The 14,392-nt window shown below is 46.2% G+C and overlaps 1 long non-coding RNA gene across 1 annotated transcript in view; it reads left to right on the forward strand.

The window, feature by feature from the left end:
- Positions 1-3,652, forward strand: part of Gm30013 — a 29,758-nt gene extending 26,106 nt beyond the window's left edge. The window contains exon 4 of the long non-coding RNA XR_373740.2: positions 2,660-3,652. This is a non-coding gene — a long non-coding RNA (predicted gene, 30013). The remainder of the gene's footprint in view (positions 1-2,659) is intronic.
- The last annotated feature ends 10,740 nt before the right edge of the window (positions 3,653-14,392 follow it).

Genomic DNA, 14,392 nt, shown 5'->3' on the forward strand with positions numbered 1-14,392 from the left:
CAATGACAAATGTTTCTAGTGTAGCTTTCTAAGTTACACCTTCAGTCCCTTACCCCTGCCATATTGAGCTCTCAAAAGGACCCTGGCAAATTGTCTCAAACCTATCTCTAAGTCACACTCAGGTCATGTAATCAGGAATATCAAAAGTGCCTGTTATCAGTTGTTTTTACCTCTTGTCACCCTGCCCCAGAAGGACCAAGGGGAACTGGATCAAGCTGTAGGCTCCAAGTACATCCACTTCCCTCCAAGGTGGAGTGTTGAGAAGTTGGAACAGGCCAGCACCTCAGAGTTGGAAGGGACACTAAAGAAGATCCTTTGTGGCTCTTTACCTTGTACGTATTTCCAAGTGATCCCAAAACTATGAGACTAAGAAGAACACTTGCAGTATTTTCATTGGACAATCTGAGCCTTAGGCATTTTGAAAGCCATGCCTCTTTGGAAGGAGAAGGGTCATTCCCTACCTGAAAGACACAAAGTCTACAGGCAAAAAGGTGCCACAGACCTTCAGCCTCTTGAAGCTGGAGAAATGGCTCAGTGCTAGAGTATATACTACTCTCACAGAAGACACAAGTCCTGCAGGCACAGTGAATAGCTCACGAGTGCTTATAACCCCAGCTCTCAGGGATCTGAGGCCACCTAAACACATGTGCACATGCTCACACATATAAACACAATTCCAATCTAAACTATCTCTTTAAAAGATTGTGACTGCCTTTGAAGATCTATCCTGCTGAGGTCTTTAGATTCTAAACTGAAAAACCATGCAAACCCATCAGTGCCGGTATTAAGAAGTTCCTATTAGCTGGTTTTGTGTTTGTTTGTTTGTCTGTTTGTTTTTGTTTCTTGAGACAGTATGTAACCTAGGCTGGCCTCAACCCGTGATCTTACTACCTCAGCCTCACTGGTACTGGGATTACAGGTGTGTACTACCACGAATGGCTTCAAGTCCTTTCTCTTTTATTCCTTATGCATTGTCTGAGCAAAGGACTTTGGGGCTCACATTAATTTTCCATCTCTGTCCTTGAGGAACCTTCATTGCCCACATCTGCTGACTTGCTACACAGACATACAGGATTAAACAGTGAGCTGAGGTTAAATGTGCTGGTTTTCCTCTGAGTGGCTAAGGGGGAGGATTGGGGGTGGGAATTGCTGTGGTCTACTTTAGTTCTAGAAGAGGTATATATAGTTTGGATCTCCTCAAAATTAGGGAGAGGTCGACTGTGGAGATTGCAAAGCTTACATGTACCACCACTGGACACGGGTGGTATATGCACCCGTGCATCTTCTACTTTTTAATCTTATTTATTTGTGTGTTTGTTTGTTTGTTTATTGCATGTGAGAGAGAGGGGCAGAGAGGGAGGAAGGGAGGGAACGTGTGTTCACAGCACATGTGGGTTTCAGAAGACAACTTGAGAGAGAATCAGTTCTTTTTCAATGCGGGTCCCAGGGTTGAACTTAGAGCAGCAGGCTTGGTGGCAAGCACTTTTTCCCACTGAGCCATCAGCAGCCTACATGGAGGACTGCTGTGGCACTGGAAAGGCTTGTTTAGCGGGGTTGTTTCTGGTCTCTTCACTTCCCAGTCCTTCCCCTCCACTTCTCTCCTCTGGAAGTCCTCCGTGGGTGGTTTCTTTCTGTTCTAATTTACATTGTTGCCATTCTCCTTCCATTCTTTCTCTGAAGGGCATAGCCCAGAGCCAAATCACCAACCACTGGCTCTACCACAGAGGTGTGTTTGGGGAAAAAAAAAAAAAAAGCCAAGACCAGCGTCAGCAAGCCGTGGCTTGTGGACCAATGAGGGCTGCCACCTGCCTTTACAAATACTATTTTACTGGAACACAGCCACACACATTAGTCTGTGTGCTGTCAGTGGCTATGATGGGTTACAACAGGCTGTATGGCCTACTGAGTCTATCCGGCCCTTTATAGGAAGAGTTCACTGACCTCTGTCAGTATCTCATGAATACCATATGGTGGAAACAGCTCTTGATAGGAAGAAAAAAGTTAGCAGCCAAGAGCCAGCACTATATTTAATTAACTCCGTGGCTAAGGATGTATTGGTTTTCTTCTTCCTGCTCTTCCTCCGGATGCTTCTCCCTCTCCAGATGCTCCCACTCTTCCTGCACCTCCCCAGCTGCTCCTCTTCCTCCAGCTCCTCTTGCCCCTCTTCCTGCTCCTCCTCCAGCTGCTCCTTCTCCTCCTCCTGCTCCTCCTCTAGCTGTTCCTCCTCCTGTTTTTCCTCCTCCAGCTGCTCCTCCTCTAGCTACTCCTTCTCCTCCAGCTGCTCCTCCTCCAGCTGCTCCTTTACTTCTAGCTTCTCCTGCTTCTTCTTCTCCTGCTCCTCCTCCTCCTCTTTGTCATTTTTCTTCTCCTCTTCTTTGTCTTCCTCTTCCTCCTTCTTTATGTCTCTGATTCCTCATCTATAAAACAAGAAAGGTAGCCTATGTGTTCCTGGGGGTTTTCCTCAGGACAAAAAAAGAAAAAATGCAGTCAGTTATGAGTAAGATGTATTCTCCTGCCTTCTTCCTTCCAGCTCATAATAAAGCCCCCCAATTTGAAGCCTCATTAGGAACATACCCCTCCTCTATTCCACAAGTCCCTCCCAACAGAGGCAGTGAATCTCAAGCAGGTCCCCTACCCTGCTTCCATTTCCCTTCTTTAGGTTCTTACCCTGTGACAGGCCCATGCTGCGACAGACCCAAGTCACAGGAACATGCTACAAAGCTTTGCTTCTCTGTAAGTACTCCACAAACACACAGGACAATAAGCAGACAAATTTCACATAGCCAATCCTTGACGCTGCCCTTCTTCCTGAGTCCCTCTACAGAGTAGCTCTGCTGAGTCATTTTCTCCCAAGTCCTGGGGCATCCAAGAATATGGTGTCAAGTGCAACAGCTGGCCATAACTTCCCTTCCTGTCTATTTTGGGAGAATCTTTGATACTGAGTTCAAACACTTACCAGGTGTCTGGCTGTGAGGCCAGCTGTGGCTACTTAGCCTCTTTGGGCCTCATGCTGCTGTATAAGCAGAGTGGAGATGATGGCGTCCATCTTGCAGGCTTTCTCTAAGATTTCAGATGCTGTCTGTGGTATAGTTAACACTGGTGGCAGCATTCACACTGTGGAGGCTCACAGGAAACACCCCCTCCTGCAGTTGTTATGCCCCCATCTCCTTACTGCATGGATGGCTGACCTTCCTTATTCCATGAAGACTTCCTTCAGTGGACTGGAAGATCAAAACCATCTCAAGCAGGTATCACTAGACTGTCTAAGGAACCTGACCCACCTCCAATTTATTACACCTCTCTGCAGAGACAAGAAAGTACAAGGTCATCTCATGGGGCATTGTGTTCATTTATATTAATTACATCACTGTGACAAAATACTAGCAACAAACATGTTATAAGAGGGTGTGGTGGTCTGAATGAAAATGGCCCCTATACACTCATAGGGACTAGCATTATTGGAGGTGTGGCCTTATTGAAATAGGTGTGACTTTGTTGGGTGAAGAAGCCACTGGGGGTGGGCTTTGATGTTTCAGAAGCTCAATGCAGACCTAGAGGCTTCTCTCTTCCTGCTGCCTGAGAATCCAGATGTAGAACTGTCAGCTCCTTCTCCAGCACCATGTCTGCTTGCATGCTGTCATGGTTCCCATCTTGAAGATAATGAACTAAGCCTCTGAACTGTAAACCAGTCCCAATTAAATGTGTTTTTTCCTTATACGGATTGCCATGGTCATGATGTCTCTTCACTGCAGTAGAAACTTTAAGACAAGAGGAAAAGTTTATTTCGATCCTTGGCTTTAGAGCATGGTTGCTTAGCTCTGTGACTTTGGGGCTATAAGGACACAGTAGCTTGTGGTGGGGGTCTGTAGTGGCTATTCCTGGTTGTCAACTTGACTATATTTGGAATGAATTACAATCCAGAATTGGAAGGCTCACCAGTAACCCTTATCTGGAGGCTTGGAGATCCTTATCTGGATCTTGGTTTGGAGATCTTGAGCCATAGTGGCTATGGATTCCAGAAGATTGAATCTGTTTAAGGAACACACCTTTAATCTGGGCTACACCTTTCATCTGGGATTAAAGGTGTGGTGGAACACACCTTTAATCTGGGCTACACCTTCTGCTGGAGACAATATAAGGATATTGGAAGAAGGGAGTCTAGCTCTAGTTCTTGCTCCTTCGCCTGCTTGCTGCATGAGACTGAGTAACTGCTAGATCCTTGGACTTCCATTCACAGCTGCGACTGAACAATTGTTGGGAATTGGGCTGCCGACTGTAAGTCATCAATAAATTCCTTTACTATCTAGAGACTATCCATAAGTTCTGTGACTCTAGAGAACCCTGACTAATACAGAAGTTGGTACCAGCAGAGTGGGGTATTCCTGTGACAACCTGACCATGTTTTGGGGAGGTCTGTGGAAGGACTTTGGAACTTTGGTCTTGAAGATCCATTCGTTGTTAAGAGCTCTGTGGGATGTTGTGTAGGAGCTTGGAAGATAATGTTGAGAACAGTGCAGAAGATGGAGGCCTGGCTTGTGAAATTTCAGAGGGAAAATTAAAGACTCTTTTCAGGGCCATTGCTGTTTTGATTGTGAAGATTCTGTAGTTCTGGTTAGCTGGGGCTGAAGAATCAGCTGTGATTAACAAGATACCAGAACTACTAAAGCAAAAACTTTGCATTACTGGAACTATTGAGCTGGTTAGCTGGAGCTAAGAAATTAGTGGTGATTAAGAAGAGACCAGCATCATTGAGGTGACATCTTCTGGGAAGTGTTTTCTGAGAGCACAGTGGCTGTGTTCCAGATATAGCCAAAGTTGTACCTTGTGCTGTGGCTGGACTTGGTAATGTGTAAGGGTCACCCAGGTGGTACTGGTTTTGAAGGCATGAAGGAGTTGAGCAGAGCAGCTGAGGCTTGGCACTGTGAGAGGCCATGGAAGGCCATTGGTGAAAGTCCAGCCTCAGTTGCAATTGATGGCCCAGGACTGAAGGGGTCATGCAGTGTTTTGGAGATGCCAGTACCATGAGATGCCCACCAAGAGCAGCAGCAGCAGTGGAGTACAGGCATCTGGAGCCTAGAGGATGACGTGTGTGCTACAAAGGGCATGGCTGGAGAAGTGACCCAAGCCCTTGGAGGAGCCCAGAAGATCATAAGTTGGATCCCAGACATTGGACGGTTGGAGATTGACTTTTGCTTTTGATTGTGGCTGTGCCCTGATATTTTCCCTCTTGAAGGAAGAAACTGTTTTAGTGGAGCCCACAGTTAAGAGACTTTTAATTGCAAAAAGACTTTGGATTTTAAAAGAGATGGATATTTTAAAGAGATTGAAATTTTAAGAATATGTAAAGACTGTGGGACTTTTAAAGTTGTTTAGATCTTGGGGATGAATAAGAATGTAAGGGTTGAGGCTTACTAGTGATGTGTTTGTGTGTCAAGTTGACAAGGGGTCAATTGTACTGGCTAGTTTTGTGTCAACTTGACACAGCTGGGGTTATCACAGAGAAAGGAGCTTCAGTTGAGGAAATGCCTCCATGAGATCCAACTCTAAGGCATTTTCTCAATTAGTGATCAAGGGGGAAAGGCCCCTTGTGGGTGGGACCATCTCTGGGCTGGTAGTCTTGGGTTCTATAAGAAAGCAGGCTGAGCAAGCCAGGGGAGGCAAGCCAGTAAAGAACATCCCTCCATGGCCTCTGCATCAGCTCCTGCTTCCTGACCTGCTTGAGTTCCAGTCCTGACTTCCTTTGGTGATGAACAGCAGTGTGGAAGTGTAAGCTGAATAAACCCTTTCCTCCCCAACTTGCTTCTTGGTCATGATGTTTGTGCAGGAATAGAAACCCTGACTAAGACAGGGTCCTTGACAGAAGTGAAGAGAGTGACAAGAAGAAACTGAGGTCCCAATATCCACTTTAATGACATGCTCACAATAACTTAACTTCCTTCCAAATCCCAAAGGTGTCATTCCATCCCAACAGTGCCAAAAGCTGGTGACCAAGGCCTTTTCACATGGCCTTTGGGAGCTATTCTAAAGTCCCAGGCCTCTAACTTTTTGACAGTTCAATGTGGTGTGGTCATCTCCAAAGTTTGTGCTTGAGAATTGCACAATTGGCTTTAAAAAAAATCCTCTGGTTCAAAAACACCATAAAGATATCTAATACCTTGTATGCTGATAAAAAGTGAAAAAATAGTATCAAAATCCATCTCATAAAGTTTTAATTATGTTTATGTTTGACTTCATTCATAGCTATCCTGAGAGGCATGCAGACCACAGGCCCAGAAGGCTCTCTTTATGTTAGGGATACAGTGGTTCTCAGAATCTTGTTTCTTTATTCTTTGCCCATTATTTTCTTTGACCTAAATAAGTGTAGACACTCCTTGAGGGGGATGTGTGTCCTGTATTTACAGAGCCTGACATAAGCAGAGCTTACAGTCAGGGAGCAGTTCTTAAGCACATGAGTGATTTCTGCTGATTCGTGGATGAGTTCATAACTGGATGTTGGGAAACAGAGACCCTGGAACACTCAGCCTCATTTCTCCTACAGAACACCATGGGCAGAGAAGATTCTGAAAAAAAAAAAAAAAAAGGTTAACAGCTTTCAGCAAAAGCCGGAACTAGAGGCCTGACTGTGAGCAGACCAGGCTGTGGGCGCCAGTCCCTGCTCAGAGCCTGGGCCGCTGCCGGGAGCAGTCATGCGTGTTACCTCAGCAGCCCAGGCCACAAGGAGCCCTGCCAACTTACCTTCAGCTACCAGGGCAAGTCGCTTCACCAAGCAGCTCTCTCTAGTCCCCATCTCTCCATGACATTGGGGATGGGGTGGTCAACTCAAACACACAGGGGCAAAGTCAAGAAAACTCAAAAGAGAAACCCCATCCCTTGGGCTAAGGAGGATGACCACAGCATCAAGACCATTTTGTTTACTCTGGTGAAGTAGCTTTGTGGGGTTCTATAGTTTTGTAGGACTTTCTCTTCTCTTAGTGGGTCCTACACCCACCCTCTCAGATCTGCTGTCCTCAGCAGCCTGGGCAAACTCCACAGAGTTAAGCCGTTAGTACGTTTGTGGGTATGCTTGATAACTCTTGATTATTGGCTAGGGTAGAGATAGGCCATACCCCCAGCTTATCTTTAATTATTGTGGTTGTATTTTTAGAGTGTTTTGATTGTGGTGCTGGGGATGGAACCCAGGACCTTGAACCTGGGAGGCAGATGCCTGATCACTCAGCTGCATCTCCAGCCTTCTGTTCCTCTTCCAAAAACCTCTGATCTTCTCTTCTGAGAAGACGGGGAGTTAGCGTTCTTGCTACGGATGAGTGACCTTATGTTTCAGCAAGGTAGGACGTAAGCTCCCAGGACACTGCATTCTCTAGGACTTTCCCTCCATCCCTGGTGTTGTCCTTGGCTCTGTCTCTCACAGGCCATGTGTTCATGGAAACAACAAGGTTGTCCTGTTTCCTGGTTTTTGCACAGGTAGATTCAACAGTGATAGCCATGGCTGTGAAGTTGTTGGCGGTCACATCCATGTAAGAGCTCTATGAACAGCACGAAGCCATACAAAGGCCAAGTGATAGGGTGATCCTGTCAGGAACCGGTGATGTGTCTGTCCTTATTGGGAAAAAAGCAATCTCTTCTGGAGAGGGATCGCAGACTCCACACGGATTGCAGGCTGATGTTCACTGTCTAGAGGCAAAGAAGCTCTCCATGTTGCTTTAACATAAGATCTCAAATGTGGTTCTTGCTATAGTCACAAAGTTTGAATCTTTTAGAACACATGTTGAAAGTTATCTTCTGAGATTATAATTACAGTATTTTCTCCCTTTCTCTCTCCAACCCCTTCCTTGCTGTCTCTCAAATTCATGGCCGTTTTCTTTATTTGTTGCTGTTGGTAATGGTGTTGTTGTTGTTGTTGTTGCTGGTGGTGGTGTGTCTGTCTTTCTGTTTTTACATATATACTTTATATGTAAAATATATATATGTGTTCCTAAATATATAAATCTAACTTGTTCGGTCCATATAATGCTCTTGTATGTCTATGTTTTCAGGGCTGAAATGATTTATCAGTCTTAGAATTAAATAATTGATTGGTATTAAATAATCAATTAAAAAAATAATTGATCGATGTGCTCTACCCTGGGGGCCACCACTTCTCCTGCTCTTGGCATTCCTTATTACCTAAAGCTCTTTGTGTAGGGCTGAGACCTTGTGAGCTCTTCCCTTTCACATTAGCAAGTCTATTGGTCCTGCCTCTGTTCAGTTTGTTTAGGCAGCCATGTTTGGGAGATTTTATGATATAATAAGAAAGAAGGCTCATCAACAAGAAAACCTTCCCTAAGCATGGTGTAGCTTTTCTGACCCAATTCCTAAGAGACACAGCAAACTTCCTGTGCCCCCTGACTCTTACCACCTTTCCTCTCTTCTGAAAAGATCCTTCAGTCTCGGGGGCAGGAGTTGGAACCAGGCTTTACAATTGCCTTTAGAGGGGGTCTGTGTCTCTCCCTAACAGGCTTCATCTGTTGTAAAGAGACATTTCCTTGATGAGAGGTGTCCTGTTGAGAATTAATCCCCAGCATTCTATGTGATGGAGGTTGGCTCTTTGTGAGGCCATGAGGGTGGAGGACCTACGATGGCACTGCGGCTTTATAAGAGATAAAAGGGACGTGTATCCAAGTCAACATGTTCATCCTGTCTGAGAGAAGCAGGCTCATGAGCAAGTCAGCCTTCCCCAAGCTCAGCCTCACAACCTAAATAAACCTGCGTTCTTTGTAAATCATCCAACCTGTGTCGTTCAGTTACATCAACAGGAAGCAGACTATTGTAGTCTGAAGAAAATGAGCAGAAATTGGTCATTGCTACCTTATAAAGTAGGAGCGAGGGAAATCATTCAGCCAGAGGCCAGAGGGCCTCAGTCCAGCTTTCCAAGCCGTTTGTGTGTCTCCTCAGCCCCATCCTTTACAGGCAGTCAGATCTTCATTGATCAAGGTCTCCCCGTCATGAAGTGTAATGATAAGCATGTCATGGCATGGTCTTTTGTTCAACACCTGTTTACTGAAGCCTTTTCTGCCCTCTGCCTGTCTGGGGTGTAGAGGTGATACCACTGACAAAAGTGCTTGAATATCCTCCCGGTGAAACTTGTCAGGTCCTTCAAACTACAAGACGCAACTACTGCTACATCTAATACCTACAAGTGCAATTACTTCAATAAAACACTTAAAGGCATCACAAACCCAGTGGGATAGAGGGATCTAGGTGGTACACAGGGTACCACCAGGTACCCAGAACCCTGGGGACACTGTTCCCAGGGGGTTCTTTGCTTCACTTTGCCTTTTATTTTATCAGTGCCTACTCATCAGTAACATTCCAAAGTGACCAACTCCTTGGAAGAAAGCCACTCTCTGGGAGCTCGGATCCTGGGCATCCCCACATGGCAAGAACACTCTGGTTTGAATGTGGAGCTGATGGAGGGAGGTGGTCCCAGAGAGGGCATAGAAGCTCCAAATCTTCCTCTATGCCCCACTCCGAGCAGCTCTTCACATGTGTGCTTCGTAATACCCTTTGTCATCAACCAGGCCAAGCAATAGAAAAGCTCTGGTCTGAGTGTATTCTCCAGCCCCTCAGCTCTGCCTCTCACCTGAGGAAAGCTACCCTGGTACATTTATCAGTCCTGCAGAGTGTGTGAGAACACATGTCCCTCTTGGTCACAGTGCGAGCAGAGTACGCGAATCCCTGGCATGGAGAAAGGCTTTCTATATCTCAGACCTGAACAAGCCAGCTCCCTCTGGAAATAATGCACCCTTGCAGCCTTGCCTTTCCACACCCATAATGCTAAGCCAGGTGGACAGCCTGGACTATAGTCACAACGTCCCCTTCCACCCCCAGCAGCCCACTAAGGGAATCCTGAAGTCCAGGTTGGAGAACACCCAGGTCTCAGCATGCAGCAACAGTAAGCAAGCCTTCCTGTCCGGAAATGCCATGTCTGGAGGCCAAGTCTCAGAAGTGCTTGTTTAACTGGCTGGTAGCAAGCTCCCTTCTGGGCCATTCTACTGGGCGGCAGGTGTGTGGGGGCGGTCATTTGCCAACCACACGGTGGGCTGGATGCTCCGCGAGACCACAAGTGGCGAGGAGCGGAAGCAGGGTGTGCATGAAGGCAGATGGGAAATGACTGTGGGGAAAAGGGCAGGTAGAACAAACAAGAGGTGGAAGGGACAGCCTTTGTGAGAACAAATAAGAGATAATAAACATCCAAGGTGACTTCGATGAGACAAAACACCTCCTCCCTCATCCGTACCCTCTACCAACTCCGAACATCCGGGTTGGCTTTCCAGTTCTTGGAGAACCAAATGGTTGCCAGTATCAAGGATGCTGAAAGATATATTTTGGCAAAGACAATTGAATCTCTTAAAGGTATAGCTTAGAAAGGCTCAGGACATGGTTCTGGTCTAAGGTAGACTATTTACTTAGCATGTATATATCTGTGAGTGAATGAGCTGTACTATAAGCTATGGAGTCTGGGAGACAATGGCAACCATCCTTCACTGTAATGAGAATGCTGATCTAGTCTAGGAATGAAGGCAGCAATGGAACTATAGACAGATGTAGAGGTGTGGATATTTAACACAGATAGTCAGGAACAGTGGAATGGCCATGCCCATTATGACATTACTAGAATGATCTAGTCAACCATTCAAGAGACGGCAATGGTGGAGGCCGGGCTGCAGCTACGTGATGAAGCGTTTACCTGGCAAGTGCAAGGTCCTGAGTTTGTCCCCCAGTGCTAGAAAAATAGATAATGTGTTCTATGATAATCTACAAAACCATGAACATGAATCATACTTGTCCACCAAGAGAAGCACAAAGAAGTAGGTACACACTGCTATCAAAATGCATACGCGTGCGACTTCAGGCCTTGGAGATAAACTTGGAGATCTATAAACACACTTCCCTATCAAGCATTTAAGGCCACAATACAAACTGAATTTATGAAGGAGAAATGAGGGTGTATGTGGTATAAACCAAGAGAACTTGGAAGACTTAGTATGGAGTAAAAATGGGTTTCCTAGTCTCCTGCCCCCATCCCCTGCCCTTTGTCCAGTTTCCAGGTTAACTCTGGTCCCTGGCAGTGCCCCGACCCCACCCCACCTTCATTTCCCATTTATATTTTTCATCTTTAATACGACAGAATGTCAGTGTTGTGTTGGCTGCTGCCTAGAACAAGGTTCTAGAGATTTCCGTGAGAGTAGGCCCCATGTCTGATGGCCCATGCTCTCTCAGAGCAGATTTCTGAGAGAGAGAGAGAGAGAGAGAGAGAGAGTTAGTTCACAGGCCCAGAGTCTGGGTTCTCCACTGGCAGCAGGTCCCAGGGCCCCTGATCCAAATGTGGGCTCCTCTGGTCCAGCCACAAAGCATCCGTAACCTCTCCAAGCAGCCCTCTGGCAGAGGAAAGCAACCCGTGAGCTCAGGAAGCTAATGACCTTGAAACTATCCATTTATCTTGGCCTTCCCCCTCCGCGAGAGATGCCACAAAAAGTGCCAGTCTCTCTCTTTCTCTCTGAAGAAGAATGAACACCGCCAGAAAACCCTACCTCAGCCTCACTTCTCCTCCTGGGCCAGGCGCAGGGCTGGAATATTGACGGAGCCAGAGGGGAGAGTAAATCACTCTCTATCATTCCTCAGCCCTCTACCTCAGGGAGAGCGCTCACCTGAGGTCTGCGTCAGAGCCTAATGTCTGTCGGCTTCTCCATAAATCTTCATAAGTAGGAGATACATTTGCTTCCTAACAAACGTGTTTAGAGCCAGAGACCGGTGACAACTCTCTGAAGCCGGGCTGAGCTGGCAGCCAGCGGTGGACAGCACAGCCCCAGCCACCTCCAACCTCCCAGCAAGAGAAGGAGGAAGGTGCCCACCGCAAGGAATTGGAGCCTCTGAAACCAATCGTTCCTCTCAGCTGCCCAGCATCTGCTTCGGTGGCTGCCCTCAGCCTGGCACGGGGACTTCAGATTCCCGCTGGGCCCAGCTCAAGCCAAGAGCTGGCGCCGCCAGACTCCCCTTTGTTCATGGCGCTGGCCACTTGGGTGTGGGATGTTTCCTCTACTCTCGAAGCATTCAATGGGATTTGGGTTAAACACCAATTCATGAACTATGGCTGAGAAGGCGACTTGTCCCAGCCTGGAATACAAACAAACAAACAAACAAACAAACAAACAAACAAAACCAAAGTCAACAAAGAAAAATGAATGCCTGTACTCTGGGAAAGGCACCGCCGATTTGGAGATAAGGAAGCGCCCCTCCCTCTGGTCGCTGTGCCTTGCATTTAGGAAGTCCTTCATTGGCTTCCCTCTTGTTTCCTCACTAAAGCTGTGGCTGTCTTCTCTACTGGACTCATACCACAGCGACCATCCAGGATGTCTTATCTTCTGGGTCCCGAGTACCTCATTTCCAGCAACATCCAGAGGGGATGTTGGGGTGAGAGAAAAAGAACCAGAAACTGAAGTGATGGCCTTCTCTCATTCAAATTATCTGAATGGTATTTATACCTAAGTATGGCTTTAAGGATTAAAACAACGGAATACAGTATTGTCAGGGACAGCCACAGTTTTAGTTCAAATTTCTAGGCTGCCCTGGGTACATGAAAAGGTGAGTCCGTGTCTGCTACTGTGCTGATGTGTGAAAGGGCTAAATTAATCCTTCCATATGATGTCTGAATGGGTTATTATAAGGTGCTTAGAGACTTGGCAGGCTTAGCTCCATCTTTCTTTCAAGATGCTAAGAAAATAAATGCAAATGCAGAAAGCCCGGCATGTGGGGCACCTGCCGTCCAAATTCATAATGTGAATGTCAGTGCAATATTTAGGAAAAGCTAAGCACAGGAGCAAGAGCACAGGGCCCTTACTGTAGTCAGTTCTGCTTCCGATCCCTTGGTTAGTCTCATTGGCTCCCAAGGGACTTGAGGCTTGATCACCTTCCAGTCCTTCAGCCCCTTTGTCTTCTTTGAAGACTTTTTTTTTAATGTCTTCTAATGAAAACCAACTTGACCTAATTTTGAACCAAGAGGAGAATTTATTAAAAAGTTACTGGGTCACCTCACAGGACCCACAGGGCAGTGGGGCCTCTCCAAGAGCACAAATAAGAACTGGAGAGTTGTCAAGAATCCAGGCTGTTCTCTTGTTCTGTTTGTTTTTCTCCGTTCCCTGTCCGCTCTACTCTTCTCTGGCGATTGGCTTTCTCTCCTGCCTCTTTCATTCAGTCAGGGAGGGGAACCCTAACGGAGTTTTTTTTCTGTTCCATGCTACAGTGAGAGAATGGCCATCCCCAAATTAGAGTTTTACTCTGACAAAAATAAAAGACAAACATTGACACCTCTGAGCTGCTTCTTGTGGCCTCTGGGGTTTTGTTTGGTTGTGTGGTTGGTTGGTTGGTTGGTTGGTTGGTTGGTTGGTTGGTTGGTTGGTTGGTTGGGTTGGGTTTGGTTTGGTGTGGTTTTTACTGATTGCTTTTGTCCCTTTTTCAAAGCATCCTGTTCTTGCTCTCTGAATGTGATGTTTCTCGGCTCCCTTTTACGACACTAGTTTGTGTTGTTATTTAATTTTCAACTTTCTATTGCTTGACTTTAATTCTCTCCCTCCCCTACCTGCTCCCAACGCTCAGCCTATTGGGTTTCATTCTGCTTGTCTTAATACTACTCGTTAAACTGTGAGGCCCGGTTAACTTTGTCTATTTCCAATCAAAGGTAGAAGATGTATTATCTTTGCTTGTGGGTAGCTAGGTATCTTTCTCCTGCTGTATACGTTTATTCAAAATAGATGTATGACTGAAAAAACTTGGGGTTTATTTTATTATTTATTTGTGTTTATGTGTATATCTGGGTATATGCATATGTGCGCACATGCCCACTAAAACCAGAAAACTTCACAGAATCTTCTGAAGCGGGAGTTAGAGGTGGTTGCTACCCAATATGTGTGGTGGGAACTGAACTTGGGTCCTCTTCGAGAGCAGGATACACACTTAACCACTGAACCATCTCTACAGTACCATGGGCATTTCTTTTCAGTGGCAGGCTTCGTTTCAAAACAAACAAAGGACAAGGTAGCTTGCTTGCAGCAGCACCAGGTTTAGGGATGAAAATGCTTCTAAGTAAGGAATGAGAAGCTGTACTAGTGAGAAGTGAATGGTTCTGTCATTCACTCTGGGGGCTCCAGTTCTCTTTAGGCTGTGCACCCCTTGTCTCTTCTGAGCTGCCTTCCAGGAGATGGACAGAAGGAGGGACTGTGGCCAGCCAATCAGTGTGCACAGTTCTGGGCCTACCAGTTGAGCATGAAGGCTTTCCTGGTTTCTGCTGAGTAGGTAATGCTCACTGTGACAATAACCTCCTGGCTTGCTGCACTCATGGCCTTTCATTCCTGGAGAG

This window comes from Mus musculus, chromosome 1, assembly GCF_000001635.26.
Source record: "Mus musculus strain C57BL/6J chromosome 1, GRCm38.p6 C57BL/6J".
Lineage (NCBI taxonomy): Eukaryota > Metazoa > Chordata > Mammalia > Rodentia > Muridae > Mus > Mus musculus.